This window comes from Arvicola amphibius, chromosome 7, assembly GCF_903992535.2.
Source record: "Arvicola amphibius chromosome 7, mArvAmp1.2, whole genome shotgun sequence".
Taxonomy (NCBI): domain Eukaryota; kingdom Metazoa; phylum Chordata; class Mammalia; order Rodentia; family Cricetidae; genus Arvicola; species Arvicola amphibius.
Window position 1 is genome coordinate 81,358,610 of NC_052053.1, and position 27,813 is coordinate 81,386,422.

Sequence of the window (27,813 nt, forward strand, 5' to 3'; positions counted from 1 at the left end):
AGGGAAGGAATTGACACACAATTGCTAAGATTAGGAGCAATGGTTGGGCCACCCTTTGGGTTTTTTTCAAGTGAAGTTCACTGTAACCGGTGTCTCTCCTTTTAATGTAGAGCTAAAGTAATTGCATGGGTATCATTAACCTTTGGGTTATTTTTAGAGGTGGGGTTTTGTTTGCTTGGAGCTTTTTCTTACAGGATTCAGTCTGTTCTGTTCCACATTAGGTAAGCTTACTCTGTGGGGATCAGGTTTTTTGATTTGTATCTATGACACAAAACCACGGAGAGGGTCGGTAATGCCTGATAGAGCGTAGTGGGTTCTGTTGCATGGGCGGATGTATCTTCCTGTTTTCTCTTGATGATTTAAAAATGCCCTTATTCCTATATAAACTGGGAATTAAACCACTACAGGTTTCAGATGTACATGGGATCTACATTCAGTTGAATATAATGTGTGCATGTGTTCTATATTGTGCATTTGAAAACCATAAGAATCTTTGTAAATTTGGGGTTGTGGGCAGTGATGTGCTAACATCTTTGTTTCTGTGATGGTTTTACCATTTTGCCCTCTCATCTAGAGTTCTTGAGACCCCCTCTACTCTAAAAGAGTTCTTTCAGACTTTAAGGGAATCTTCCCAAATGATCTTTGTTTTAAAGTTGCTAATGCCAGCAAGTTTACACCTAAAGATACAGGGATGCAAAGAAGTTAGAACCGTGCCCGGCCATGGTGCTGCTTTCTCAGCCATGTGCACACATTTTCCCTCTTCTTTCCATATCAGACCAGGAAGGAATCCAGGCTCAGAGATTCTGTGTAGCCAGGGTGGTGGGTGAGGGACAGGATGCAGGACCCTGAAGACAGGCAGTTGGATCACGTGGAGAAGAGGAGGCTCACTTTTTGGCAGGAAGTGTGTAGAAGAGGGGGCATCACTTCCTTGGGGAAGTGACATTTCAGCAAGGCCTAAACCAGAAAGAGGTGTGCGTGTGTGCGTGCGTGTGCGTGCGTACGTGTGTGTCTGTATGATTCACAGATGTGGCATTTCCAGAGAGGGAAATCCCGAAGGGCAGCACAGTGGGAACATGGTACTGGACATGTGGCACGTCAGGTGCTCCTTGACCATATTCAAATCAACTACTGTAAGGAGGAAATAGCACAGGAATTCACCTAATGCTGTGCGTGCTTGCCAGCACAAGTCACTGTGAAGTGACAGTGGCTTGTCCTTGTGAATATGTGGCCAGTGGCAGCTGCACAGTCATCAGTGCCCAGTGTCATAGTCAAGGCCCTAACCCCCTCGTCTAGAAAGAGTTTCTTTTTCTTTTTTCCTTACGTAGTGTCATGTAGCTCAGGCTAGCTCAAACTTGGTCAGGGACTTAGGTTGCTCTACGGGGGAATAGCTGGGAGTGAGAGCCTGAAGGGATGCTGAAGACTAAACCGACATCACAGTTACGGCAGGGAACCAGCCGCCTTCGGTTGCTTAGCAGTTGTTTGGCTTGTGAGCCGTTGAGCAGTTTATTGGTATTTTCTAGCATAAAACTAATAGGAAGAATTAGCCAGAAGTGCTCAAGGTCTTCCTTGGACCTCGAGTGTGGCACCGTCTTTTGGCTCACAAATCGCAGGCAGTCTGGGCTGTCGAGTCACCTCCCAGTTTGAGGATAATGGGGGAAGATTTGGTTTGGATTACACCAGGCAGGGCTACTTCACATAATTGGTCATTTCATCAATTCACAGTGTTTATTCTGAATGCCATTTAGGCTGCGAGAAATGATTTCAGTGTTCTAGCAGTTTCGACGGACTGGAGAGCCCTTCAGCTTTTGTACAATAGAAACCAAGCAGAGCCGCACAAGGGGACAAGTCTGTTGTCTAACAAGGGACCTGGGGCACATCTAAACACAAGTGGGTCTTGTTCGGAGGCTTGCAGGAGTGGCCAGCTGGCAGGTGTCTCCAAGAGCCTGTATCTAAGTTCCCATGTTACAGTCTGTATGTGTTTGAATTAAAAAAAAAATTAACTTAGAGATGTCTTCTTTTCTTAATAAGCAGAATAAAGTCTTGTTAGAGGTTTCTCCTTTTCCACCCCACCCCAAACACTGCAAGCTTAGATTTAGTTTCTTTCATTTAAATGTCACCATAGCTTGAATTATTTTCATGAGTCTGTGTTTCGTAATTAAGGATATTTCTCACTCTGGTCTGCCCCTTATTCTGGCCTCTGATGTTTTTGCCCTAAGAGGACATAAGACACATCCCCCTCCACCGCCTTTAGCTTCTTGCCTTCTGCTACAACTTGGTACAAGCTGGGCCTGACCTTCCCTGCTGCCATTTCTGTTCCTTTGTCCCTTCTTGAGCCTCATAGCTCCTGAACTTGCCAGAGTTTTGTTCAGGGAGAAGCTGCTGACTTTACAGTTGCACCCAGCTGATCACCCTGGCTTGCTTTAGCGCCGCGTGTCCTTGGAGAAGCGCCTCCTACGCCCGTCCACACACACCCCACGATCTGTGAGCTTCTCTTTTCAGTTTTGTGTCTGGCTAAAGCTGCCCAGGGGAGGCCCAGGGCCTGTCTCAGCCACTCAGCCTATCTAGAGAAGAAGCCAGCAGCTGTCAGCACCGACAAGAACTCCTTCTCAAACTTCCTCTAGCAACAGCTGATACCCTGCCTCCTCTGGTTTCCCCTCACCTTCCTTCTTCAATCTAATAGTGGGTCGCTATTACTATTATTATTATTATCATCAAATATTATTATTATTATTACTACTTCTGTGTCCCTAGCATGCAGTGAATGAAGCAAAGTAAATTCTGTCACACACCGCAGGTTTTTCTTTCCGTTGGCTGCTGACAGCCCACAGGATAAGTTAGTGCAATGGCAAGAAGTCCTTAGAGGCATTTTCAGTGCACGGATCAGGATTAAGCTGCCACAAGCCCAACAGCCAATGGGGAGAAGAGACTGGTTCCCTCGCTGTCAGATGCCTGCTGTGTCTGGGTGTGCACAAGGGCATGTGCCATTAGTAAACCATGCATGAGGACGATCTGCGGGCACTGGAATTTGTCCCGTTCTGTGTTGGCTTCGTGCACGTCTTCCCACCCATCCCACAGCCTTCATCTGCTGCTGTCGCTCCGCCGTGTGTTTTACTGCTGTATCCATGAGGGAGTTCCCATTTGATCTTATCTCATGGCACAAAAGGCGCAGGGGTGACTTACTCAGAAAACTCAGGTTCTGAGTCACATCCCCAGGCTCTGGTCCTCAGTAAACGCCATGGTTTTAGTCAAGACGAAACCCAGACTCCATTTTTCTCTACTGTAGGTTCAGGAACATCCCTCTGGACCAGCTCTGATCTGTCCTAGCCACTTGTCCTGTAAACAATAGATTAAAGTGAACCATGGAAGAAGTGTCTCCCTTGGCCAGACGTCTTCTGTGGGTCCTAGAAGATGGGCACAGTGTGCTTTCAGGCTGCCTGGAGAGTCAGTCATCCAACAACACAGATTTCAAAGCTCTCCCAGCTTGTCAGGAAGCAGTATGGTATAGATTCAGACAACCTGGAAAGACGTCCTGGCTTGGCCTCCTAAGAAAGTAGGCTTAACCCTCATATTAGACCGATTTCTGTTGTTAAAGCAAAATAACCAAGGAAGGCTAAATCAGAGAGAGAGAGAGAGAGAGGGAGGGAGGGAGGGAGGGAGGGAGGGAGAGAGAGAGAGAGAGAGAGAGAGAGAGAGAGAGAGAGAGAGAGAGAGATTGCCCACAACCTCAATCAAAGTCTCAACGTCTCGTGATCCCGCCTTGACAAGGGCTTCGTGACAGTGGTGGCACAGTGATAGGAACACACCATGGAGAAATAAAAACCAGAAAAAGACATTTTCAATTTTACTTGTATGGTGTTTTGCCTGCATGGTATATGTGTACCACATATGTGCAGTGCCCACAGAGGCCAGAAGAGGGTATCCCCTGTAACTGGAGTTACAGATGGTTGTGAGCCACCCTGTTCGTGCTGGGATCAAACCCGGGTCCTGTGTAAGAGCTGCCTTTGCTCTTAACCACCTTTCCACCTTTCCACCACCACTACCACCCCTGAGGGGCTTGTTGTGTTCACCCTTGGCAGCTCTCTCTCCTGTGAACTCACTCTTCAAGACCAGCATCAATCCCTTCCTAGGCCGCTGTCTTTAATGATAGAGCCACCTGCCTGTTGCCTCTGTCTCCCATGGGTTCACTCTCTCCATCCTCAAGGAGAAACATTCTTACAATCAACTCCAGACACTCTACTGCATTTCCATGCTGAGCGCCAGCCTCGCCAGCATCTCCTTCTGCACCCAGGAGGATTTGGGGACCATTTGGTCCAGGGCACTGAGTTCTGTCATTCAAGGGTCCACATCTCAGGTTTTGTCTGGTCCTCCGCCCCCATCACTTTCCCAGCCCTGGGCTTACTGATGTCTTTCATCTCTTCCACAGGCTGACTCTTTAGTTCACAGAGCAAAGGAGGAATTCACCTCTCGAATAAATCTGCTTCTTGCCCCCAGGCACACCCATTAAAAAATCTCCACTCCAACAGAAAGGGGGGCCGGCCCCTCTACATTTGCCCTCCAGTGCTCGCTGCCTTCTGTCCTCTTTGGCCCAGGATAGACTTGGGTTTGGAGGAGGAAGCCCTTTGTTTCTTGGCATTGTTTGTCTTTTGTTCTGTAGTGAGTAAAGATTTTTATGGAGCAGCAGTGATAGTCTGTGGCTGTCCTGCTTAGAGGTGGGGTTAAAGGGGTGCTCTGTGGTGCCCCTAGTTTTTTGTGTATGCTTTAGAGCGTGCTTTTACACTCAGTAAAAAAAACACAAGGAAGTTCCATTTTTCCAAGAGTCTGTTAGTCCATTTTGACCTGCGCCGTTCCCTTTATTTATTTATTCTGGGATGAAGGCTCTTATGCATCCCAGGTCTACCTCAAACACACCGCGTATCTGAGGATGACCTTGAACTTCTAGTCTTTACCCTTTACCCAATCTTGGGATTACAGGTTTGTGTTAGCACGTCCAGTTGATGTGGTGATGCGGACTGAAGGCTCTGTGCACGCTAGGCAGGAGCCGAGCTGTTCGCCCACACCGGATTCCAGTTATTCCAGCTTCCCCAGTGTCTGTAGCCTGTCATGGAATCTAAGACACCTTGAGTTATATATCCTGTATTTTCCTGCTTGACCCTAGCTTTAGCTACTCTCTGACCTCTGTCTCTAATAATTGTCTGCATGGAAATCTCATATTGCTCCTGAAAAAGCAGCCCTGTGAGCAGACAGCAGGGCTAGAAGTTGCTGCCCTCGAGGCCGAGGACATGAAATGGCTGCTGCTGCTGCGTGTGTGTGTGTGTGTGTGTGTGTGTGTGAGTGCGCACACGCTCTCTCCCCCTCCCCCTCTCCCTCCCCCTCCCCCTTCCCCTCCCTCTCCCTCTCCCTCTCCCTCCGTCCCTCCCTCCCTTCCCCTCTCCCCTATGCTATGACCCAAGCTTGAGTGTCAGAGGACAACCGCCATTTTTGATTCTCATTGTTGGCCTTTTTGGGGACAGGGTCTCATTTTCACACAGATACTCTAGATGAACTGGCCTGGGAGTGTTCAGGAATCCTCCTGCCTCTGCTTCTCCTCCCAGTAGGAGCATGTAGTTGCAAACATTTGTGCTAGGCAGCTGACTTGTTGGACTCCTGGGGTTTGAACTCAGATCTCTACACTTGCACAGGAATGACTTTACCCACTGAGCCAACTCCCCAACACACCCTTTATGATTTTAAAGATCGAATAGAGCAGAGGAAACCCTGTTGTTAGCCCCTGAAAGGTTAACACATGAGCAGCACCTACTACTGTGCAATGATTGTACTTGATGTGAATTTTTATGGATGTGTGTTTAATAGGAATGTTTCTTTAGAGCTCTCATAGCATTTAGAAATGTTTTTCGAACTTATTAAATTTTATCTATAACAAGATTATGAAAAGTAGAGATGAAACAACTTTGGATCCTATTGCCATGCATAACATGTGTCTATCAAAGAGCCCGGGCTTTAAGTACAATTGGAAAGGAGAAGCCATTCCCCTTGAAGCTCTATGGAACTGCTTGGTGGTGGTCTAGAAATATTTCTATAAAATTGCCAAAAGGCTTACCAATAATGGAGCTTTTAGGATGTGTTCTGAGCAGGCTGATCATGGGATGCTCTCAGAGCTGGGCTTCACATCACCCACTGTAAGCTTCTGAAGCCAAGTTTGTGTTCTTTCTGCTCGCTGTGCTTTCCTTCCTAAGCCTTTGCCAAGAGATGGGCCTTTGGGTTTTCACATCTGTGCCTTCATGCACACCATTGGGATGTGTGCATACGTTTATGTGCACGTGTCTATGGCCCAGGCGCTTAAGTGTAATGACCGTGTAGGGATCATTACCCTCAGTGGCTCCTGCAGCCTCTAAAAGAATTCCCAACAATCTCTCCCTAGCGTTTGCGTCCACCCAGCTCTCTTCCAGTTGGCTTTATTAAAGGACAGTGTGCACTCCTCCAAAATGAAGAAGCAATAGTCTTGCTAGACTACTGCCCTATGGAAGGGGACTGACGATGATGTGCGTAGCCTCCCTGGTGCTTAGGAGGTGCTCCAAGTGTAGGTACCTGTGCTCCTGGCCTCACTGCAGAGAGTGGAACCTTGGAATTAGCCAAGGCCAATCCTCAGCCACAACCCTCAAGCTGCTCACCTGTCTGATGTGCACCTCCCCTTCCTGCCCAGTCTAAAAAGCAAGAGTCCCAACTTCATGAAATTGGTGAGAATTACAAGGCAGTGTGTGTACGCGCGCGCGCGCCGAGAATTCATTCTGTTCAGGATGACATCTGTGCAGAGTCCTGCAGTTTCGTAAGGTGGCCAGTACCTTCCCCCTCGAGCTACAACAAATAAATAGCAGCAGCAACAAGACCTCTCCCCCAGTTCAGCGGTAGCTCCGCCTTCAGGGATGTTTAAGGCCATTTCAGGCTCTGGTGCATCGAGGCTGGGAAAGACGCAGGCTCTCCTCCTTCCCGAGGACGTTTCATACCATTCTTGCTGTGAAAGACCGTGATCCTGCAGAAATGTAACCAAGGGAAGTCCACTGGGCTGGGATGGAGTTGCCTGTGATGCATATGTCTTGTTCTTCCATGTAGTCTCCTGGTTATGCCAGAATAAAACCAGATTCCCAACACTTGCAGGGATGGGATGGATGGGTGGTGGCAGCTAGCCAGTGTGTGTGTGGTGGTAAGGAACTTAACACTTAAGGCCATCCCCGAAGACCAGGCCCCTCCCCAACAGTTACTGTTCTTCTTGGCCTTTGGATTGTTTGTTTTTGTTTTAGGGGGTTTGGACTGCTTATGTAGCCAAGGCAGGACCGAAACTTCTGAGCCTCTCAAGCCCTGGAATTCCTGCTGTGTGCCATTGTGCCTAGTTCAAACTAAGAGTCTTTATGGGGTGTGCTCAGGTAATCTGATTCTGCTAATTGGACACCAATTACAGGCATGAATTAAGAGGTGCATGTCTCTGCTGTGGTGACATTTGCCACAAGAGACTGTAGTCAGCATCTTAATCATCCTGAGCAAGATTGCGACAGGGTCTTAATAAAGACCAGGAGTGTGAGACCTATGCAGGGGGACGAGTTGATCATGGAGTCATGTTCCAGTTGTGGTCTATGTCAGCTGACTCACAGATGTCACTAGATGCCTACTAGTAATCAGACCGGGACCCATTTCTCCTCCTGTGGGGCCACTGTGTGCATCTACGGCCTACATCAGATTCTTTTGGACACTCTCTGGCCTTGATGACAGGTCGAAGGTGGCCACTTGGCCCAGTCCGGGCCCGGCTTCTCCACTGTGCCTTTTTTCTTGGGTTCTGAATCTCTATAGGATATGCTGGCATCACTCGCAAACCATCCTGGCGTCCTCTGCACTCCAGTTTAGAACCTACCAGTGTGAGAGGAATGGACCCACCCTCCCTGCTCCTGCGTGCATGGTGCCTCTGTTTTACCTAGGCCAGCACAAAGGGAGCTTTTCTTGTGTTCAACCAAAGGGCCTGACCAATCAGGCGCCTGCCTCTAAATCAGTATCCGTTCAACTAATTCATATATGTCACCGATGGCTTCTGCGTGTCATGTTTTGATTATCACCTAGAGTACAACTTAAGCTAGTAGTGCCAGGACCTTTGTCATTTTAATGATGTCTAACATCTGCTAGAGCCGCAGAGCCATTGGTTTGCGCACTCATTCATTGTTTTAGGTACTGTTTACCTGCTCTCACAGATGGAGAGAAACAAGCCCGAATGAAGTATTTGGCCAAAACTTGTTGTGTATGTGTATAACTGAATATGTAGCTGCAGGTATATGCCGGTGTATCGATGCTTAAATGTGTGTGTGTGTGCGTGTGTGTGTGTGTGTGTTTTGAATGATTGCCAAGTTCAAGCCTACTTTTCCAGCAGACTCTGTTCTCTTTCGAGTTCATTCATTGACTACATGTCCGGCAAACGCCATTTGTGGTTGGATGAGCGTTTGTAAGCGAGAGCTATAGCAACCCTCCGCAGACAGGCATGTGAGACGGAACCCATCTTCTCATTTAGCATCTTTTCTTCCCCTTATTGCCATCTGAATTCATTGAGAACACTTTTGAGTCTCATTAGAGGAGTCTTAATTTAAAAATTAAGTTGGGAACTAGCAAGTGAGATTGAAGGGGCAATGCCTTTGGTTCTGAACTGGATTTTCATTACTCAGTTACTCTTCAAATTATACTGATTTCAAGTGTGACTTTTTTCCCTAAATAGATTGGGAAGCCCAAAGCCTTTTTTTTTTTTTTTTTTTTTTAAATCTGCAGCTCCATTTGTCTCATCCTCCTGACCCCAGGGGCACCTCACCTCCACCTGCTGCTTGGTCTCTCTGAAAGTCTCTGCCCACATCCTTGTGGTCCCACTGTCCTTTCCCTCTTCAAGTCCCAGTGAGCACTGCAGTTCAGGTGGGGTGGCCCTGGCAGCCTCTGTGGCCACACCATACAGCAGTTGTCACTGTGTTCCCCGCAGTGTATCTGCGCCCCGCGTGAATTGCCTGTCCACCCCTCTCTGCTCCTGGGACCAAACCACTCACCATGCCCTTGTTCCCTTCTGGGATCGCACTGCTGTCTGCTCTCCTTGACTCCCTCCCTGTGAGGAGTAACGACAGCTCTCTTTTAAAAGGCCAGCGATGTTTCCTGTCCTAGTTCATGGTTTTTGTCTTTGCTTTCCAAGACACACACATGCACGCACACTTGCATGCACACACGTGGTGCTGTGGTCCTAGAGTTTGGTAGGGACTCCTTTACTTTGTGAAATTGGCTAAATGCCTGGTTTTACCATTTCAGCCATCAAAGAAGGATCCATTTTGTTTGGAAACCTGAAGTGCTATTGTGATTGAAATGTGCACCCTTGAACTCGCCCTGCACCTCATGCCCTGCTCCTTGGGAGGGTGGATTTAGGAGATGTGGAGACGCCAACCTCTGCCAAGTCTTGCCTGATCATTCCCTTCTTCTCCAAAACCCACAAAAGGCCCCTTGCCCTCCCATATCTTTCTCCAGCTGGACGATAATCTATTCAAGGCTGGAGGGTTTCTTAGCTCTGTCCCAAGTACCTCCCAGGGAACATTGATTAGAAAAGAAATCACAAGTATTTGTGAAACATGCGTGTGTGTGTAGAGAGAGAGAGAGAGAGAGAGAGAGAGAGAGGAACTGTAGGAACCCCACCTCCGTTCATGTTGAAGCCCCACCTCCAGTGGGGTCTGCATTTGGGTATAGAGCCTTTAAAGAGGCGATTGAAGTTCAGTAAGAGTAAAGGTGAAGACCGTCCAGTAGGACTGATGTCTTTATAAAAAGAGAGAGAGACAGCAGGGCCGTCCTGTGCTGCCTACCTGCAAGCCCCTTGGACTTAGACTTCCGGTGCCCAGGTCTTTGTGCAGCCGAGTTCCTGCTTGCATCACGACATCTGCGGTGTTTGAGTAGTTAATACAGCCACCAGCTGTCCACTACCTTGTTCTGTAAGACTGGAAATCTAAGAATACAATTCAGTGCTCAAGCTTCCCATTTAATGTTAATCCTCAGCAATGGACAGCTGAATTCTAGCCCCCTTCTCCCTTTTATCAGGAAGCAGGGAGCGTGTCCAGATCTCTCTCTCTCTCTCTCTCTCTCTCTCTCTCTCTCTCTCTCTCTCTCTCTCTCTCTCACTCACTCACACACACACACACACACACACACACACACACACCTTGGGAGGGAGAGTAAATGTTCTTTTCTAAGTTCTGGGCCCCTGGGAAATTATCTTAGCCTGACCGACACCATATGACCCTGATGGTTCTGTCTTCTCATAAATAACTGCAATTATCACAAAGGGGACAAAGCGGGAGGAGCCTTGGTAATCTGCATGCTGGCCTTGGACCTTCTGCTGACTAGCTGGGTTTGCTTGCATGTGTAACCTGACCTTTGTGTGCCCATGGCTATGTTTCTCAAAATATCTGTGTTGCTGTAATGGGCAGTTACTTTTTCCTTTCTCAGAAACTGACCCAGACTTGCAAGTGGAAAGACCGTGTCGTGTGTCCCCCCCACCCCCGCTCCCAACTAGCCATCTATGTACTTCTAGGTAATGACTCATTCAACCCTTCCTGTCCTGGCTCCAGTGACCATTCCAGGTGTGCATGTGAATGGGGCTAGTACTGTCACTGTGATTCTTGACCCTTGGTCTTTGTTCATTTGGTTGGTTGGTTGGGGAAGGTTGGGGTGCTTGGGTTTTTTTTTTTTTTTTTTTTTTTGCTTGGTGGTGGTTTTGTTTTGTTTTTGGCATTGGGGAAGGACTAGGTTCAAAGCTAGCAGGTAGACGGAGTGGTGTGGATGGAATACAGAATATCCCCAAAAGGGTCATGTGTTTGTGTACGCATAACTCTCCTCTGGCTGTGCTGTATCTGATGGTCACTGAGCCTTTAGGAGGTGGAGCCGTACTGGAGAAAGTGGGTAGTAGAGGTAAGGTTGAGGTTCTCGACCCCAGCCCTGCTCCCTGTCCTCTCTCTGCTTCCTGTCCAGTCAAGATGTGAGGAGTTCCAAATGAATCCTCCCCCTCTAGTCACATCTTCTCCCGTCCACCATGGGCTATGATCCTCATATAGCCCATAGCGAAGACGAGCCTTTCCTCCTTTTCAGTGGCTTCTTGTCAGGCATTCAGTCACGGCAGCAAGGAAAGCAGCGATTACAGAGAGTTGTTCGAGTCATTTTCACCAGAGATGAGTGAGTATGAAGGACAGGGCCTTCAGGAGACACCACTGGCCGTGGTTTCCCCGTGCTGCCAAGCCATATATCTCCCCATTTTTATGTGTGTGCGTGAGTGCGTGTGCATGTTGTGTGTGTGTACACACTCAGGAGTGAGTGTGTGCAGGTGCACATCTGTGCACATGCTTATAAAGGCCAGGGGTATTGCTCCTCAGATACCATCTCCCTTGTTTTGAGGCAAGGTCTGTCACTGGCCTGAGTCACAAAGTAGGGCTAGCATGGCTGGCTGCTCAGTGAACTCCAGGGCTCTGCCTCCTGACAGCTGACATTAGAAGCACATTATTTCCTCCTAGCTTTCTTTACATGGGTTCTGAAGGTGGAACTCTGGTCTTTGTGTTTGCAAGTCCAAATGCAAGACTGGTCCATCTCGACCCAGACCTTGCAATTCAATTTTAAAGTGTACTCAGTAACACAGAGACCCTGGTGTGCAGTGTGAACTCAGGCAGTTATTTAGAAACCCACTAACTTAGTAGGTAGGCTCTATAGCAGACTCTAAGGACCATAGTTCTGTGTCACTTTCTACACAGTGGCCAAATAGAAGCTGTTGCCATCATCTGTTGTGGGCTTTTTTGTGAGATTGCCCCTGCTCCCCCATAGTCACAGACCTTTGAATATTTGGTCCTCAGCTGGTGGCCCTGTTTGGGGAGATTTAGGAGGTGCTACTTTGATGGAGAAGGTGTGTCATTGGAGGCAGGCTTTGAAAGTTTAAAGATGCACATTGTTTTGAGTTCACACTCTACTTCATGCTTGTGGTTTAAGATAGGAGTCGGCAGCTTCTGCTCCAGCTGCCACACCTGCCTGCTTCCTTACTATGGCGGTAATGGACTCTAATTAGAACTATAAGCCCAAATAACCCCTTCCTTCTATAATACCCTAGCCATGGCTTTTTTATTGCAGTAATAGAAAACTAACCCATCATCATTGATGGGAGTTGTACCATTCTCAGGAGGGTAAGGAAGAGAAGTCTTTGATTGACGTTTTAGGCTTAGGTCCATACCTGTGTGCGTCCTGTTAAGGGAAACACCTTCTGTTTGGGATGTTGAGCACTGGTCTCCTCATGGTTTCAATGGCCCTGGTTTGCTGCAATTGTACAGGGCACACAGCGCCAGTTGTCTGGCTGGACGCTCATGGGGACCCCTTGGCTTGTGAGCCCACCAGTTTTCATCTGATTGTTTCGGCTTGGTGTTGACCACAGCCAGGGTTGGTGTAGAAAGACAAGCCAGGGTTTGGTTAGTTCCGGAGCGCAAGGTAATGTCTGGAGAGACAGAAGATGGGTTCCCCGGGTGCTGGCAGCCTTCTGAGTACTTGGGGCAGTCTCCCCGAATCCATCCATGTATGGCCCATGCTGAGTGTATGCTGCTTCAGGGGATCCCTGTGCAGACCTGGCTTTGTGTACGCTACATCAGAGGGAAATGCTCAGCAATGAATAGCAGCATCCATTTCATTACACTTATTTGATTTTGGTTTTCTATTACACACATGGAGTGAACCTCAGAATTCTCCCATGATTAAAAAATAGGTCTCACAAAGATTTTGTTGAATCAATGTTAATTTAGAGCTGGGAGAAACACAAACTCACAAGAATTTCTTTGACAATTCAAGCATGTTTTAGGTAGGCCCTCTGAACTTGCTTGTATTGATATCATTAGTGTGATATTTAGACTCCATCTTGAACAGGCCCGCTGAGCTGACAAAGATTACAAAAATGTCAGTCTCTCCCCCGGGTAGTTTTTTTTTTTTTCATAACCAGAAAGTTCATTCACAAATGTAGGTTAAGATGAACGTATATGATTATAAATTAATTTTGGCAGAGAAAAAAGTTTATAGCAGAAACTTTGGAAATGTCTGTGCTAAAGCGCATCCCATGGTCTATGTAGACAGAAGCAGTTACCTACCCATCTTGATGGGTCATGGTTGGCAAAGTAATTGGCTTAGAAATTACGATTCAAAACACACCAGGCATTTTGCTACTGAAGAAAACATAGTGCTTGCAAACTTCCAGGATTTTGAAAACACACAGGCCTGATTCACTGGGACTTCTAATTTGCAGCACCATACAGGATAACTGATGTCGTCTTCAGCCAAAGGTAGGGCTAATCACGCTCACACCCTTGGAGGCTGTCAGGAGAAAGAGCATCCTTCCTTTGCAGGTTTTCTCAAAGAGATGTAGGCCAGATCAATGGACCATTTATTATCTTGAATTAAACCAAGGGCTTCCATACCTCAGCCTTTGGTTAATGCTACCGCTTATGTTTTCATATTTCTTAAGAGTGCGTTGCGATTAAAAACAAAAACCTATTATTCTTAAATGATTAAACACGAAGCAATATAACTACCCGTTCCCCAAATTGGGAATATTCTAAAATATGAAACTTTTTGAGTACTTCTCTGCACACCCCCAAGTGGAAGCTCCCACACCTCCGCTCCTAGGTGGTTGGATCCAGTATACTGAAGGCATTGTTCAAAATTACCTTTAGGCTACATGTATAAGAAACATGTTTCCTGTTCAGATCCGTAGTTCATGCTCAAGATAGCTCATTATATATCTGGAAAATTAAAAAAGGGGCAAGCTTTCTTTCTATAATTTCCAGGTAAATGAAACTCAGCCTATATATGGAAGTGGATTTAGTGTTGGGTGTCCTTGGATGTAGATTCTGAAACTGTCTCATTCAGAGATGTTTTCCCAGAAGAACAAACAACATTGCCATCTGTTACAGTTAGGTACCCGAGATCTACACTATGTCTTCTTCCTTAGCCAGCTCTCTCTGTGTTTAGGGTTCGGATCTAACCAGAAGCATTGGCTTTCCTATACCAAGCTCATTTAAACAACATTTCTGATACATATGGGATAATGGTTCTGGTGGCGATGTACCACATGTTACCCTGGCTTCGTGTGTGTGTGTGTGTGTGTGTGTGTGTGTGTGTGAGAGAGAGAGAGAGAGAGAGAGAGAGAGAGAGAGAGAGAGAGAGAGAGAGAGAGAGAGATGCATGTGTTTAGGCATTGACTAATCACAGTCTGAGTAAGGAAAGCCTTCAAGCCCCTGACCATCTACATCCTCAGTGGACAAGCAAGAAAACTGGGCCAGGTATCACACCTTGTCTGCCAAGACAATTTCTCTCCAAGACAATCCAGCCCTCCTTTTCTTCCTTCCTTTCTCGATGGAGCCATCTTCCCTTGTTGTCTTAGTTAGGGCTTCTATTGCTGTGAGGAGACACAATGACCATGGTAACTCTTACAAAGGAAAAGATTTAATTGAGGCGACTTACAGTTTCAGAGATTTAGTTCATTATCATCATAGTGGAACACAGTGGCCTACAGGCAGACATGGTGCTGGAGAAAGAGCTGAGAGTTCTACATATTTTTATTTATTTTTATTTTTTTGAAGCAAGGTTTCACTGTGTGTAGCTCTGGCTGTCTTAGAACTTGCTCTGCTTAAACTGCAGGGTGGGGTGTTGTTATCATACTGTTTATGCCGTTTGGACTATCCAAGACTGTCAACAATTTTATGCCAACAATAATCAGAAAACTCTAGATCTGAAATTCAAACTTACAGGACTTCATTAGTGAGAATTATGTGTTGACTCTTTGTTTCTTACAGAAAATATTTTCTGCAGGTCATATGTAGACAGTGTAAGTGTCACATTATTGAGTTTGGTGTTCATGGATCCTGTCACTACAGCAGGTGTCTCACAATGTATATGCACAAATCCTCAAATCTGAAAAACATGCAGTCATGACCCCTCGTTGTCCCCACATTTTCAGGTAAGGAATATTTAATTCATGTCCATTTTAAACAATGGAAATTGTGATCCAGGTACAGTGTCTGTTGCATCAGACTGCAGGCTTCCAGCCTCTGGTTACTTCTGTATATGAGGTCTGAAGAGCAGCCTAAGAAATTGCCAAAAGCAATACCATTTAAGAAGTTTAGTGGGGCTAGAGAGAGATGGCTCAGAGATGAAGAGCACTGGCTGTTCTCCTAGAGGTCCTGAGTTCAATTCCCAGCAACTACATGGTGACTCGCAACCATCCATAATGAGATCTGGTGCCCTCTTCTGCCTGCAGGCACACATGCAGACAGAACACTGTATACCACTATAAGCAGAAACTGCTCGTTTGTTTCCTGACCACCCACACCCGAATAATAACACAAAACTATATTAATTACAATACTGTTTGGCCTATTAGTTCAGGCTTCTTATTAACTAACTCTTACATCTTAAATTAACCCTTTCTATTAATGTATGTATCACCATGAGGCTGTGGCTTGCTATTAAGGATCTGGCGTCTGTCTCCTTCAGCAGCTACATGGCATCTCCCTGACTCCACCTACTCTCTCTATTTATCTCTGTTCAGATTTCCCACCTGGCTTTACTCTGCTAAGCCATTGGTCGAATCAGCTTTATTTATCAACCAATAAAAGCAACACATATATACAGCAGGACACCTCACATCATACCACTGTATACATAATAAATCTTTAAAGAAATAAATAGAAGAAAAAAAGCTCGGTGTGTGGGTCTGCTGGACTGAGTTACAAGTAGATGCAGAATTGACTGTCACTCCTGACTTGGAATGTATGAGGCTGTCTTTGTGCTTACTTTAAAAGTACTTAACATGCAGGTCACACAGGCTTCCAGATGTTCCATGACAACTGGAGCCGAAAGAAAATGCTTTTGGTGGAGAATTGACCCCAAAGTGGAAAAGTTTCCCAGAGCCCTTGCCTCGACTTTGGCATTTCTTACCATCTGCTTGGCAGCCATTGCTGCAGAGGGCTGCGTGTTGATGACCGGTTTATTAATTTGTCTAACGCATCTCACCATGCTCCCAATAGTATTTGCAGTAGCTTACAAAAAAATGCCTAGAGGTTTTTCACAGAGGAAACATAGAAACCGTAATGAAGGGAGAGAGGAAGCAGGGAACTAAGAGAGCACGGAGGTAGCATGAATATGTAAGATTGATATGTAAGTTCCTTGTATTGGTTCAGAAGACATGCTGGTGTGTTGGTTATGTCCTTTGGCGACAACAAATACCTGGCTTAGCAATTCAAGGATAGGTAGGATTTATTTCGGCTCACAGTTCGAGGGTACTGTCTGTCAAGGTGAGGGCGGCATGGTGCAGGAGCCTGAGGCAGCTGTCACATAACATCTCGGTCAGCTTGCCTATTTTTTTTTAATATAGTCTAGGAGTTCAACCCATGGAGTGATGCCACTTTTGTTAAGATGCGTCTTCCTAGTTTAATTAACCCACTGTAGAGACTCCTAACAGACATCAGGTGTGATTCCACGGAGACTCTAAATCCCATCGAGTTGAAAATCAAGATTACCTATATCAAGGACACTCAGTCACAGATTGAGTTCCAGCCTGCTTATAACTAGGACAACAAAAGAACGTCATCATTTGTATAGTTTAACTGTTGAGACGATTAAAACCGACTCGACGCTAAAATGAGACAAAAGAGGTGCCTTGCTGTAAGACCTGAGAGACATTTGTCCTTTTGCTGCAGAGAGGGTGGGACGGTGACTGGAGGCAACTCTGTCCATCAAATAAGTGAAAGGGTTTGTGTGTGTGGTTTGGTAGGAAGTTCCTGTACCGGTCCTAAGCAGAGCCATGGCCACTTCATTAATAGCTCCGACATTATCCACCTGAGTCTGCCCAGAGGGTCATGGAATCTGGAGCTGATTCGTCTGTACAGACACACAGGGGGACTGCTGCTTCAGGCAGCGAGGAACACACACCCCTCTCCTAGCTAAACTATATGGTGGCCACCCCATGGAGTACTCAGCTGGGATGTTAGTGGGGCACAGGTTACCCGAGTGTGTGCAAGGGTGGGAGAGTGGGGTTCACAGTGATGAGGTGGTTCATTCCCATTGGGGATGCTTCCTACCCTTCACCCCTTTCACGGCGGAGTTTTTAGAAAATGAGATCGTGTAACAGGAAAAAGTGTCATGGGAATGAGACGGCTGAAATGAAGTCTGTTGCATTGATCTTGAAATTATTACTTGGCTATGAAAAGTTGATGAAAGTTGCTTGCATTGTAAAAAGTAGGATTTAGTCAAGTGTTTTCAAGGCTTTTAGGGCCCCCTGCCTTTAACCCAGGATCTGCTGGTGGTGACTCTTGCCCTGAATGCCAGGCCATGCTCCTGGCAGTGTCCTGATTGCTACCACTGTCATTATCCCTGCCTGATTCCAGAAGAAATCACGAACTTAGCACTGCATTGTGAACCACGCTTTCTCTTCTCTTCCTGTCTCCTGAAACCTCCCAAAGGACAGAAATGGCAAAGAACACAATGAATTGTTCTCAGTTCTGGAGGCCAAAGGCATCTGGGGACCAAGACTCACGTAGTTCTCCTTGTCAACCGCAGCAAGGCCATGGAAACACAGCTACCCCCATCTTGCTGCCTCTCCATGCAATGGCCTACAGGGAATCTGTGATGATCTTTAACTTGTGTGTGTGTGTATGTGTGTGTGCGTGCGTGTGCATGTGTGTGCACACACATGCATGCTCATGCATATGTTATATTCATGTTGTGAGATGTTACCGATTTTGGTGGTGCATGGGAGAACAATCTTGATCTCGTTCTTCATGGTGGCTTCTTCACTTCTCCAGATGAGAAAGACAAGCGGAATGCTCTCCCGCACCATTGGGTTCAGTGTCTGAGGTTGGGGACAATTGCACGTACTCTGGGCTTTCCACAGGTGTGTTCTGACGCTCCCAGACCTCTGTCTTCTGTGATATTAGTGGAGAGCTGGACAGCTCACCCCGGGCCCTCAAGCCACAGCCAGCCATCGCATTTCAGACCTCGTAATGACGCTTCACCTGGGAGGGCAGCCCTGCAAGGACCTAGAGAAACACCCTCCCCTGGTGTCTTCCAGGAACATCAGAGTCTACACAGATTGGTAGGGAGGTCGTTTGTTCTTCAACAGTTTCTTCGAAGGAGAATTCTTCAGTAATGAGCTTCAGGTGAAAATTTCTGAGAGTAGTTTCTTCTGCTGCCTTTGAGACTCTTAATGGTTTAAAATCAGTTTCCTTTATCTCTGTCTCCTGCAAAGAGTAAAACAAGTAACCAGCGAAAGCATCCGTTCCCTGCATCTTCGTCTACCACACTGGCAGTGTCCCCTGGACTCTGCATCCTAGGCACTACGGTCACATCCCCTAGCAATGGATGGGTGTGGCTGGTGGCAGTAGCTGACAGAGAGCACCTCCATCTGCCTTCCCTCCGGGAATTGAAGAACACTACATACAAGATGGGTGGCTACCAAGGGGTTCAGTTTTCAAATATTTGTTTCTCAAAAATAAACTAATTTTTTTTTTTTTTGGCCATGATCAAACCTTTGCCATCAAAGCCACTTGGTTTTTTTTTCTTTTCCATTTTCTTTTTCTTTTTGCTAAGTTTCTACGCAGGCAGACATAATCTGTTCTTCAGAAGGACTAGTGTGAAAGTGAGCAGCCTGTAGAGTGGAAATACACAGCTTTGTTTGGGGTCTGACTCTTTGAAGGGTAGACTCGGGGGTCCCACCTGCTCAGGCTCCTGTTGACAGGATACCAACCTCTGGTCTTATGGCCAGATTTTCACTGAATAATGAATGAGCCAGCACCAAGCAGGTCAGAAATAGAAATCAATAAAGATAAACTCTACCAAGAAGAGAGCTGCGCACGAGACTGATGGAGCACAGTGGGGCTGGCGGATGCCAAACACACGAACACAGATGCTTCTATTCTCACAGATAAGGGAATGGAAAAGGAAACCTGTGGCTTAGTTAGGGAAGAGCCGCAAGGACCAGGGCCGATGTGGCTGCCTCCCATGGTTAGAATGAGGAAGAATGAGCGAATAGCCAGACGTTCTGCTCCTTAATGGCTGGTACAGCAGTTGCTTGCTTCTCTCCGCTCCTGGGAGCCAGGCGCCAAGCATCTCCATCAATCATACGTTTGCAGCTGTGTGACCAAAATAGCTCTCCACGCAGCTTGTTTGTCCTGGCCTCGTAGAACGCGACAGGACCACGAGGTCACCGAAGAAGGCTGATTCCTGTCCTGCTTCCCTCATTTTTCGGACTGCCCGTCAGGTCCACCTGCCTGTTTAGGTCTAACTCGCCCCTTTGATCTCTGGCGACACTGTCTTGCCAGCTGATTGATTTTCGTTTGCGGGAGATTGAAGGGCATTATGTGAGAGCCCTCTTTATGCCAATGGTTCCACGAGAAACGCTCTATTTCCCCATTGGAAAGGACAGCAGGTGTCCTTTAAAAGGCAGTGTGGTGTGCGGGAAGGACAGGCTGTTTTCCTAGCCGATGGCAGGACATTGGAGGAAGTGTGTTTATTAAGGACTTCTCAAACGTATGCCTAGGGGAGCAGTTACCTTATCTTCCACGTGGGACTCTGAAGAACTGGTTTCCTTAGGTGTCTTGGGACTCCTTTTTTTTCCCCTGTAAATGAATCATTTGAGACTGCTTTTAGAAGGATGGAGGAATTACTCTGTATAGTGTCACTTCTGTCTTTGATTTCCCCAGAGGCCCCTTTCTTGATAAGAAAATAAAAATGGTGGGTATGCCTGGGGTGTGTTTTGAAAATCAAAGATGACTGACCTCTGTCCGGGCCCAAGGGACTCCTCTAGGTCTCGTTAATGGTCGAGTTAGAATCCTGTTTGTACAGCAGACTTTGAGACGTGCACAGAGCGAGGGTTATGCAGTTGGTGAGGAGCTGCGTGGGCCACACAAGGAAGGCAGCTTTGATGGGACCCTTTCTTAAGCCCACTCTGGGAAGGGGCCAAGGTGGGGAGATGACTCATTTGGTAAAATGCTGCAAACATGAAGCCCGAGTTTGGATACTGAGGTACTTACTCCACACTGAAAACAGATCCAGGAACAGCAATGTAATCTGAGCACTAGGAATGGGTGACGGAGGAGGATCCTGGGAACTCATTGGCCAGCCAGCTGAATCACTAGGCTCCAGGTTCAGTAAGAGAGCCTGTCTCTAAAGGGGTGGTGCGGGGTGTGTGTGTGTGTGTGTGTGTGTGTGTGTGTGTGTGTGTGTGTGCGCGCGCGCGCGTGTGTGTAAGTTCCTGACTTTGACCTTAGGCCTGCACACATGGACCTCCCCCACATCCAACACACGTATATTCACACACAGAAAGACTCCAGCCAGCCTCTGTGTGAGGGAATAGACTTTTGTCCAAAGGCTTTTTACACTTAAAGTTTTCCCCACCCTTAGGATCTAGTGCCCTGTCTGATGTGGAGAGGGAGGGTGGGTGGGGCTCACCTTCAAAGGCAGCCTGTGCCGGGTAGAAACACAGCCCTTGGTCTTCCTGTGTCCAGCTTGAATCTGCACTGGCAGAAACTCAGACTCTGGTAGAATCACCACATTTGTGGAAATGAAAGCAAAACGCAGCAGTGTGGATTTGTTTGTGGCTAGTGACGAAAGTGTCAGTGTGTGAATTTCTTGAGAGATGCTTAACAGTACACTGTGTCCTTAGCTGTCCGTGCCCTCAGGAGGCTCTGATAGGGAGTCACTTGCTTGTCTGGATGCCAGGCAAGTGTTGTGGAGAAGTCTCTGGCCTCCAGAAACTTGGCCCCTGAGGATCTCAACTGCCCCAGATGAGCCAGTGTGGGAAATTCACCTGGGGATAACGGAGTTTCATTGATCCCCACGTGTCAATAGAGCACTCTCGCCGTCTCCGCTAAGTGCCTCTAAGTGCTCATCAGTGGGCGCTGGTCTGCAGAGGGCTGCGTGGGGCTGTGGAGGCCAGGGTGTGATCAGCAAAGGTGGCCTTGGGGGACGCCGGCTCTGAGAAGGTGAGCGGGACACAGCGTTCTTCTGGACACTGGAGGGGCAGTGCATGCTCAGACGTGGAAGTTTCTTGTTCTTTAGTTTGTTCTCTTGAAACACTTTTCATAACCCCGCTTGGCCTCACCCTGGCCTTGAACTCCTGATCTTTCTCCGCTACCTCCTGTACTGGAATTACAGGTGTGTGCCATCATGGCAGGCTCCAGAAGCAGAACGGGGATCCTGCACGCTGGGTGGGGTGCATAGGCTGATAGGGGGGTGGGCAACACTGGGACACTGAAACACAGGTGGCTTTTGTTGACCGGGCAGATTGGTTTTGAAATTTTGAGTTCAGGAAATTTCACAGATACTGGCACGTGTTCCAGAGCAGCTGCAGGCAGATGTGAGCAGCCCCTGCACTATTGCCCAGGTGCCCCGCTTTCCTCAGCCTGCCCACGTCACCGTATCCCCAGTTCACTCAGACCTCTGGGCTGGAATGCTGAGTGGGGAGTGTGCTGGCTGCACTGTGAGTCCTTCCAGGTTTGTGTGGTCAGGCAGTGCCATAGAAAGTCTGATGGCATGAGTCATGGGACCGTGCTGGGAAGTGGCTCTCCCTAGCCCAGACTCGGTTCTCGGCACCTCGGCTCGCTTTTCTCTCCATCCCTGCAAATCCTGGGGAGGGGGTGCTATCAGGACTTTGCTTCCCAGCTGGAGAAACTGAGCAGCCCAAGTTCTATAAGGGCTAGTGAGTGAGTGGCCATGTCATGCAGATCAGCAGGTGACACCCCCGAGGGAAGCAGCCGGCTCCCTTAACTGACACTATAGGGCTGGCACGCTAACAAGTGCTAAGATATTGATGCCCAGAATACCGAGATGGCAGTGCTGGATGCTTTGAGGGGGCTATGACCTTGGATCATTGCAGCCGGCATGGATCCAAACTCAGATACAGAATTTGGCCAGGATAGCTTTTGCTGGGGAATGGAACCAGAGCCTACATGAGGACAGCAGAATCAGGAAGTGGCCAGATTAGGGGTTCCACACTATTGGCTGGCAAGAGAGTACAGAGAAGTTGGTGGGGGTGATGGCAAATATTTCTATTATTTATTAATATTTGGAGGCCTTAGTTGAATGTTGATTCTCTTCTATTCATTGGCAAGTTGGCTTGGTGCTCCAGCCCAAAGGAATTTGTTCCCACTAGCCAGACTTTTTGGACATGACCCTGAGAATAAATATCACACACATACCATTTTTTCCCACCCTGCACTTTAAAAAGAAAGTTATTTTCCTTTTTTTTTTTTTTTTTTTTTGCCTAGGTATGCTAGGGAAGAGTCCTTTATTTTCCCTCCTTGGGGACAACATCTAGCAAAAGGGAGACCATGCCTAACAAGTGATTTGAACTTGACCCAAATCTCCACCTTGAAGCATTGCAAAGATGTGCCGACCTTTGGGAGCCTTCCTTGAAGAAGTCCTCAGGATCACTTGCTTAACAAACCCTAGGCCCAGAGGGAATCCTTAGATCCCTGTTGGAGGCCCTTTCTCCATGCCCATGAATCTTGTGCAGACAGGCTAAAGATGCCGCCAGACGTGCACTCCCCTTGGCCTGTATTCTCCAGACCTAGGGCAGCTTCCATTCTGCCTTTGATGAATACTGACAGCAAGGAAGCCATTCATAGTTGAACTGGTGGCTTCAGGCAGTCCCTGGCTCAGTGCTGCAGGTGCACAGTGCCCTTGATAAACCCACGTAAGCCCTGTCAGCCGTCTGCCTTCCCATTGCTGAACAGAAGCCACCTGTCCTCAGTAAACCTGCTCATCCCGGTGCCTCAGATCTATCCACATGCTAGATAGTGCTGTTTTCCCTCACCCCATGCAAATGCCAAATTCCAGTTTGTATTGTGTCTATTTAGGTAGGCTTTTTTGAGTCAGGGTCTCCTGTAGCCTTAGACTCGGTATGTTCTAGGGGAGAGCCTTGAGCTAGTGTTCCCGCCTCCGTGCTATGATCATAGGTGTGTGCCACCATGCCGGGCTTGTATGTTTTAATGCAACAGTATTTCTGCTTATTTTTCAGTCTTTATCTCCAGAGGTTCGTGGAAAGCTGAGGCTTGGATCAGTGTAGCTGTCAGGCTCCCTGGGTACCTCCACACACCCTAAGGTAGCATGGTTTCCTTCCAGAAGTTGGCGTAACAAAGATTGTCCTAGGCTCTATGCTCCAGGGTTTCCCTGTTGTTTAACTGAATTATTATCCGAGTCAGTTCTTAACCTCTTCATCTGTTGAGTGGGCATTAAGAATCACTCAAAATTAATTTAATTTTGGGTTTGTTATATGCATCCCTCCCTCTCCCCCTCCCACGATGCGCACTTTCTCTCCACGTAAGTGCTTCAAGGTCGTGGACCCTTTGTAAATGATTGCCTTTCATTTCCTACAGCGCGTGGGAAAGGAGTAGCCCATGTGTTGTCTGGACATGGAAATGTTATCGCAGATGCCGAGAAGCATGCTGTATTGTGGGGTATAAAAGGAATAGAATAGCAATGAAGACATAACTTAATAAAGGAGAGAGGGCGAACGTGATATTCATGGGGAAAGACTCTACGATGATTAACTCGATGTGCACTTTATATACACCATGCCGTGTCCTGGTGAACCAAGTAAAGGCCATCCCACAGTCTTCTGTGTAAACTGTGTAGATATTGAGTTGCTCTTGACTAGTTAAGTGTCATGTTCAGACACACGTAACTGAGCTCCTATTTAAAGTATGCACAGTGCTTTGGGAATGAGTTTTGTAGGCCAGTCTTTGAGCCTTCATAGACTGGAAATCTTGGCTTCCCGGGCCTGAGAAGTTGGGGACCTGATAGTGACTCAGGCAGCACAGAGAAGTACTGCATACAGTAAAGGAAGGGGTTTGTGATGTAAGCCAGGCCGCCTGTGGTGATGTCTCACGGACCCGTGAGACCATCAGCGATTACTGTACTGTTCTAGGGGAAGGCGGGACTCTCTGGAGATGGAGGGCAGACAGGGTTGGAGGCCACATGGAGACATGGTGGCTTCAGGGTGACTGTTGCTCATAAGCAGGAGTTTTGTTTGGTTTCCCTTTTGATTAAAGATTTAAACATAAACCCAGAACTTTCTGTCTTGGTCCTGTTTTTTCCCCGTCTAGGCATTTCTGGGTCAACAGCATTTCTTCAGCCAGTGAGCTGAAGTTTTTCTCTCTGACTGCCCCCTTCTCCATGGCCTAAAGGAAACATTTGGCATCTCGAGTCCAGGTTCTTCTCTGTAAAATGGAGACATCAAAGAGCATTTGCCTTTTTAACCAGCAGTTTTTATGGGCTCTCTCTAGAGTGTTCTGTCACTAATTATCACACAGTAAACTGGAGGTTAAATGGTTTCTTATGCATTTATATCCCACTTTGAAAAATGAAACCCCAAGCTTCAGTCGTGTTCTGCTGTATTAATCCAAGGATACACATGCGTGCCTTTTCTGGGAAAGGCCGCCTGGCAAGTGTTGTAGCTTTTCCATGTCATACAATGGCTTTATTCTGCTGCAGCCCGAATTTGTTCAGCCACAGATTAAATGAGCATTAATGATCATGACTCAGTCCAAAAACAATCTTTATTTATGGACATTGATATTTGGATTTCATATAATGTTCATGTGTCGGGAAATATTTTTCTTTTTGATTTTTTTTTCCAAGCAATAAAAATACGTTCAGACCATCAGAAGCTCTGGCTAGGGAAGAACATGCAGGTTTGGCCCATGGGCTGTAATAGGATCGTATCCAAAATTCCTCTTGGAATCCTACACGCTGCTGTGTCTTTGATGGCATTGTCCCATGGCTGGCTTGTGTCTGTTTCTCCTGAATGAACAGGGACCATGAGCCCCTTCTCAGTAGCCAGCGTCCCCGGTGTATAATAGGTGCTTGCTGAATGCCTTCCAAATGAGCAGTGTAGCAATTATCCCCCTTGCAGCATGACCGTGTCTACACGAAAAATTTTGGAAATGATCGTCTCTTTCCTAGAATGCTGTGTCTGTTTGGGTAGATTCATTCCGGAAGGTGTGCCGCTGTGAATACCTGGCGCCACCTTCCAGCACTTCAAAGACTGCGGCAGGTGCTTGCAGAAAGATCCTCTTTCCTGACAGCCTTTGCCCTCAGAGGCCCACCTGAGCCGTAAGGATTGTGTTCCACGAAAGGGAAAGATGGTGACAGTCCTTTCCTGCAGTGGGTGATCCGTGAACATACCATGTGACTCCAGGACTTCCTAGAAGGTTCCTCTCCACTGCTGGCAAGCTTTAGCGAGTAGACCATATCTATGAAGTCCAGACTCTCGGGAGACTCATGTCAACATGCCCCTGAAATACCCCATTTACCCCGTGTTTGTATTTTTAAGATGAGAGCTTTTTATAATTTCAATTATGGAATGATGTTTGGTATTCAGATGGGTTGGTGTTTGTATTGGCCCCGTGGTTTCCCATGAGAGGCTCAAGGTCCTGGGGGAAGATAGCCATGCAGAGTCGGCTATGTGGGAGACACAATGCCAGGACACACAAAGAAGAAATTACAACCATTTGCTTGTGTATTATTTTCTCAATTTGAAGCACTTGAATTCCAGAGCTCTCAAATCAAGAGGTTGAATTCCTGGCATTTTAAAGTATTCCACTCGAATAAGCTGCTTAAACCATTCAAATGGCTTTTTGAAAAATGTTACATACCCCCCCCCCCATTGCCTGTTTCTTAGATCATTTGCTCTTGAGATTACTTAATTGAAGTTTTGCCTTTTCTTTTTACTTCAAATCAAAATCATTTCTGTAGTCAAAGAAGTTTTTATTGTGTTCTTGAGAGCTGTGTGGATTTCATGTTGACTCTGTTTCCTGACAGGTGAAGGGGATTTGCATAGACCTCCTGTAGTGTGTGCGCATGCACGTGTGCGTGTGTGTTTGTACATGCATGTGTTTATCTTACCTTCCAGAAGAAATCCTCCAGCTCTGACAGTCTCTCATTAGAGTCTCTTATCTGTAAATACACCACCACCCACATTTCTCAGGTCTCGGGTCCAGTTAGACTAAATCTAGCCAAGGGAGAAGGGGAGGAGAAGGTATCCCCTGAGTCTGCAGACAGCCCCGCCACACCCTTAACCCCCAGATCACCGGCCTAGCTGCAAGAATGTGAAGAGCAGAACTGAACTGGTAATCGTCAGTTTGCCTTTTTGAAACTATCTGCCAAGAAACTGTGGGCAGGTGGCGAGGTCTTTACCTTGGTGTCATTTCCTATGGCATGAACAGAGCATTGAACATATAATTTGGTTTAGATCTGGCCGGGTGCCCAAAACAAAGAACCAAGTGAGGTAAAGTTCAGATTCTGGTGAGGGTAACGTGTTCGTTTTAGACCAAGTAGCTCAGGAAGGCCTTTTTGAAGAACTGACACAAAGTCCAAAATGTGCTACCGTTGTCAGGGGAAGCTCTGTGAGCAGAGGGCGAATGCCAAGGCCCTGTGGCTGGCTGAAATAGCAGCAGAGGGCTGGACTGGTGGCACACCATTAGTCCCAGCACTCAGGAGGCAAAGGCAGGTGCTCCGAGTTCAAAGACAGCCAGGGCTACACAGGGATACCCTGCCTCAAAACAAACAAACAAACAAACAAGAAATAACCCAACCCAGAGTCAGAGCAATGAGCAACCAGAATGGAAATACAGGGTTTTGGTCTAATTGTGATGGGAAACAGCTAGAAGGGATTGAGATGACTGGAAATATTCTGTCAAATTATAAAAATGTCTTAGCAAGGTAGAAGGGAGACGGGCGGAAGGCTGCTGTCATAATCTAGATAAGGATCATGAGGGGTTTTTTTGTCGTTGTTGTTGTTTGGTTTGCACGTGTTTGTGTGTGTGTGTGTGTGTGTGTGTGTGTGTGTGTTTGTTTGTTTTGAGAGTAGAGATCTACTGGATGGCTGGAAGGATGGATGATGAGTGGAGGGAAGATGTGTGGCTGGCTGGGTGGATAGATGTTTGGATGAATGAATGGATAGATGGTGGGTAGGTGAGTGGGTGGGAGAAGGGAGGATGGACAGGTAGATGGGTGAGTGGATGGCCAGGTAATTGGGTAGATGAATATTCATTAAGAGGAAAGGAAGAAGGAGACGAACCTCTCCCTCACCCCTGTCTTCACATTGGAACAGTGGCTTGGGAGAGGGATTGTTTATTGCTGATTTGATTTGATTTGATTTTCTCTGTAAGATCTGAACTTTTTCAGCTGTGTCCTGGGAAAAGAGGTGTAGAAACTGAGGTTGGGCCTCCAGGACTGGGAGCTCATGGAGGAGCCATTGTCTCAGGCTCTGGGTATTCAACCCCAGCTGGTAGGCCTTTAAGCTGCTGCAGGCCAGGCGCCCAGGTTTGGATGAAGCCCTGTTCCTAAGAAAATGGATCTTTTAATCTACAACCCTGCACTGCAAATGTCAACAGTTTCCTCAGCCTGGCCTCCCCAGTGAGGATAATGTAACGAGAAAGGCCACTGATATTTTAGGGTTGACAGAAACAGTGACTTCAGGGATAATGCTTTATTGAGTTACATTTCACAAATGTGCATGCCGTGTGGTTCACTCATGTGAGCTGCAAACCTGGGGGACCTCAGTAGCATCACGGAGCAGCTGGGCTGGCATTGCCATAATCAATTTGAGAGTATTTTCATCATATCATGGGGGAGGGGAGCTATAAACGACTCAATGAATGGAATTTTGCAAGTCCCACTGGACTGTGAGCCCTGATTCTCCATAGCCTGGGAGGACAACCCAGGCTATGTTCTAGCTGCTGGCAT

General features: G+C 47.1%; 1 protein-coding gene across 13 annotated transcripts in view; it reads left to right on the forward strand.

Annotated features, from left to right (window-relative positions):
• Foxn3 (forkhead box N3) overlaps positions 1–27,813 on the forward strand; it is a 375,406-nt gene that overhangs the window by 277,026 nt on the left and 70,567 nt on the right. The gene's annotated exons all lie outside the window — the stretch shown is intronic.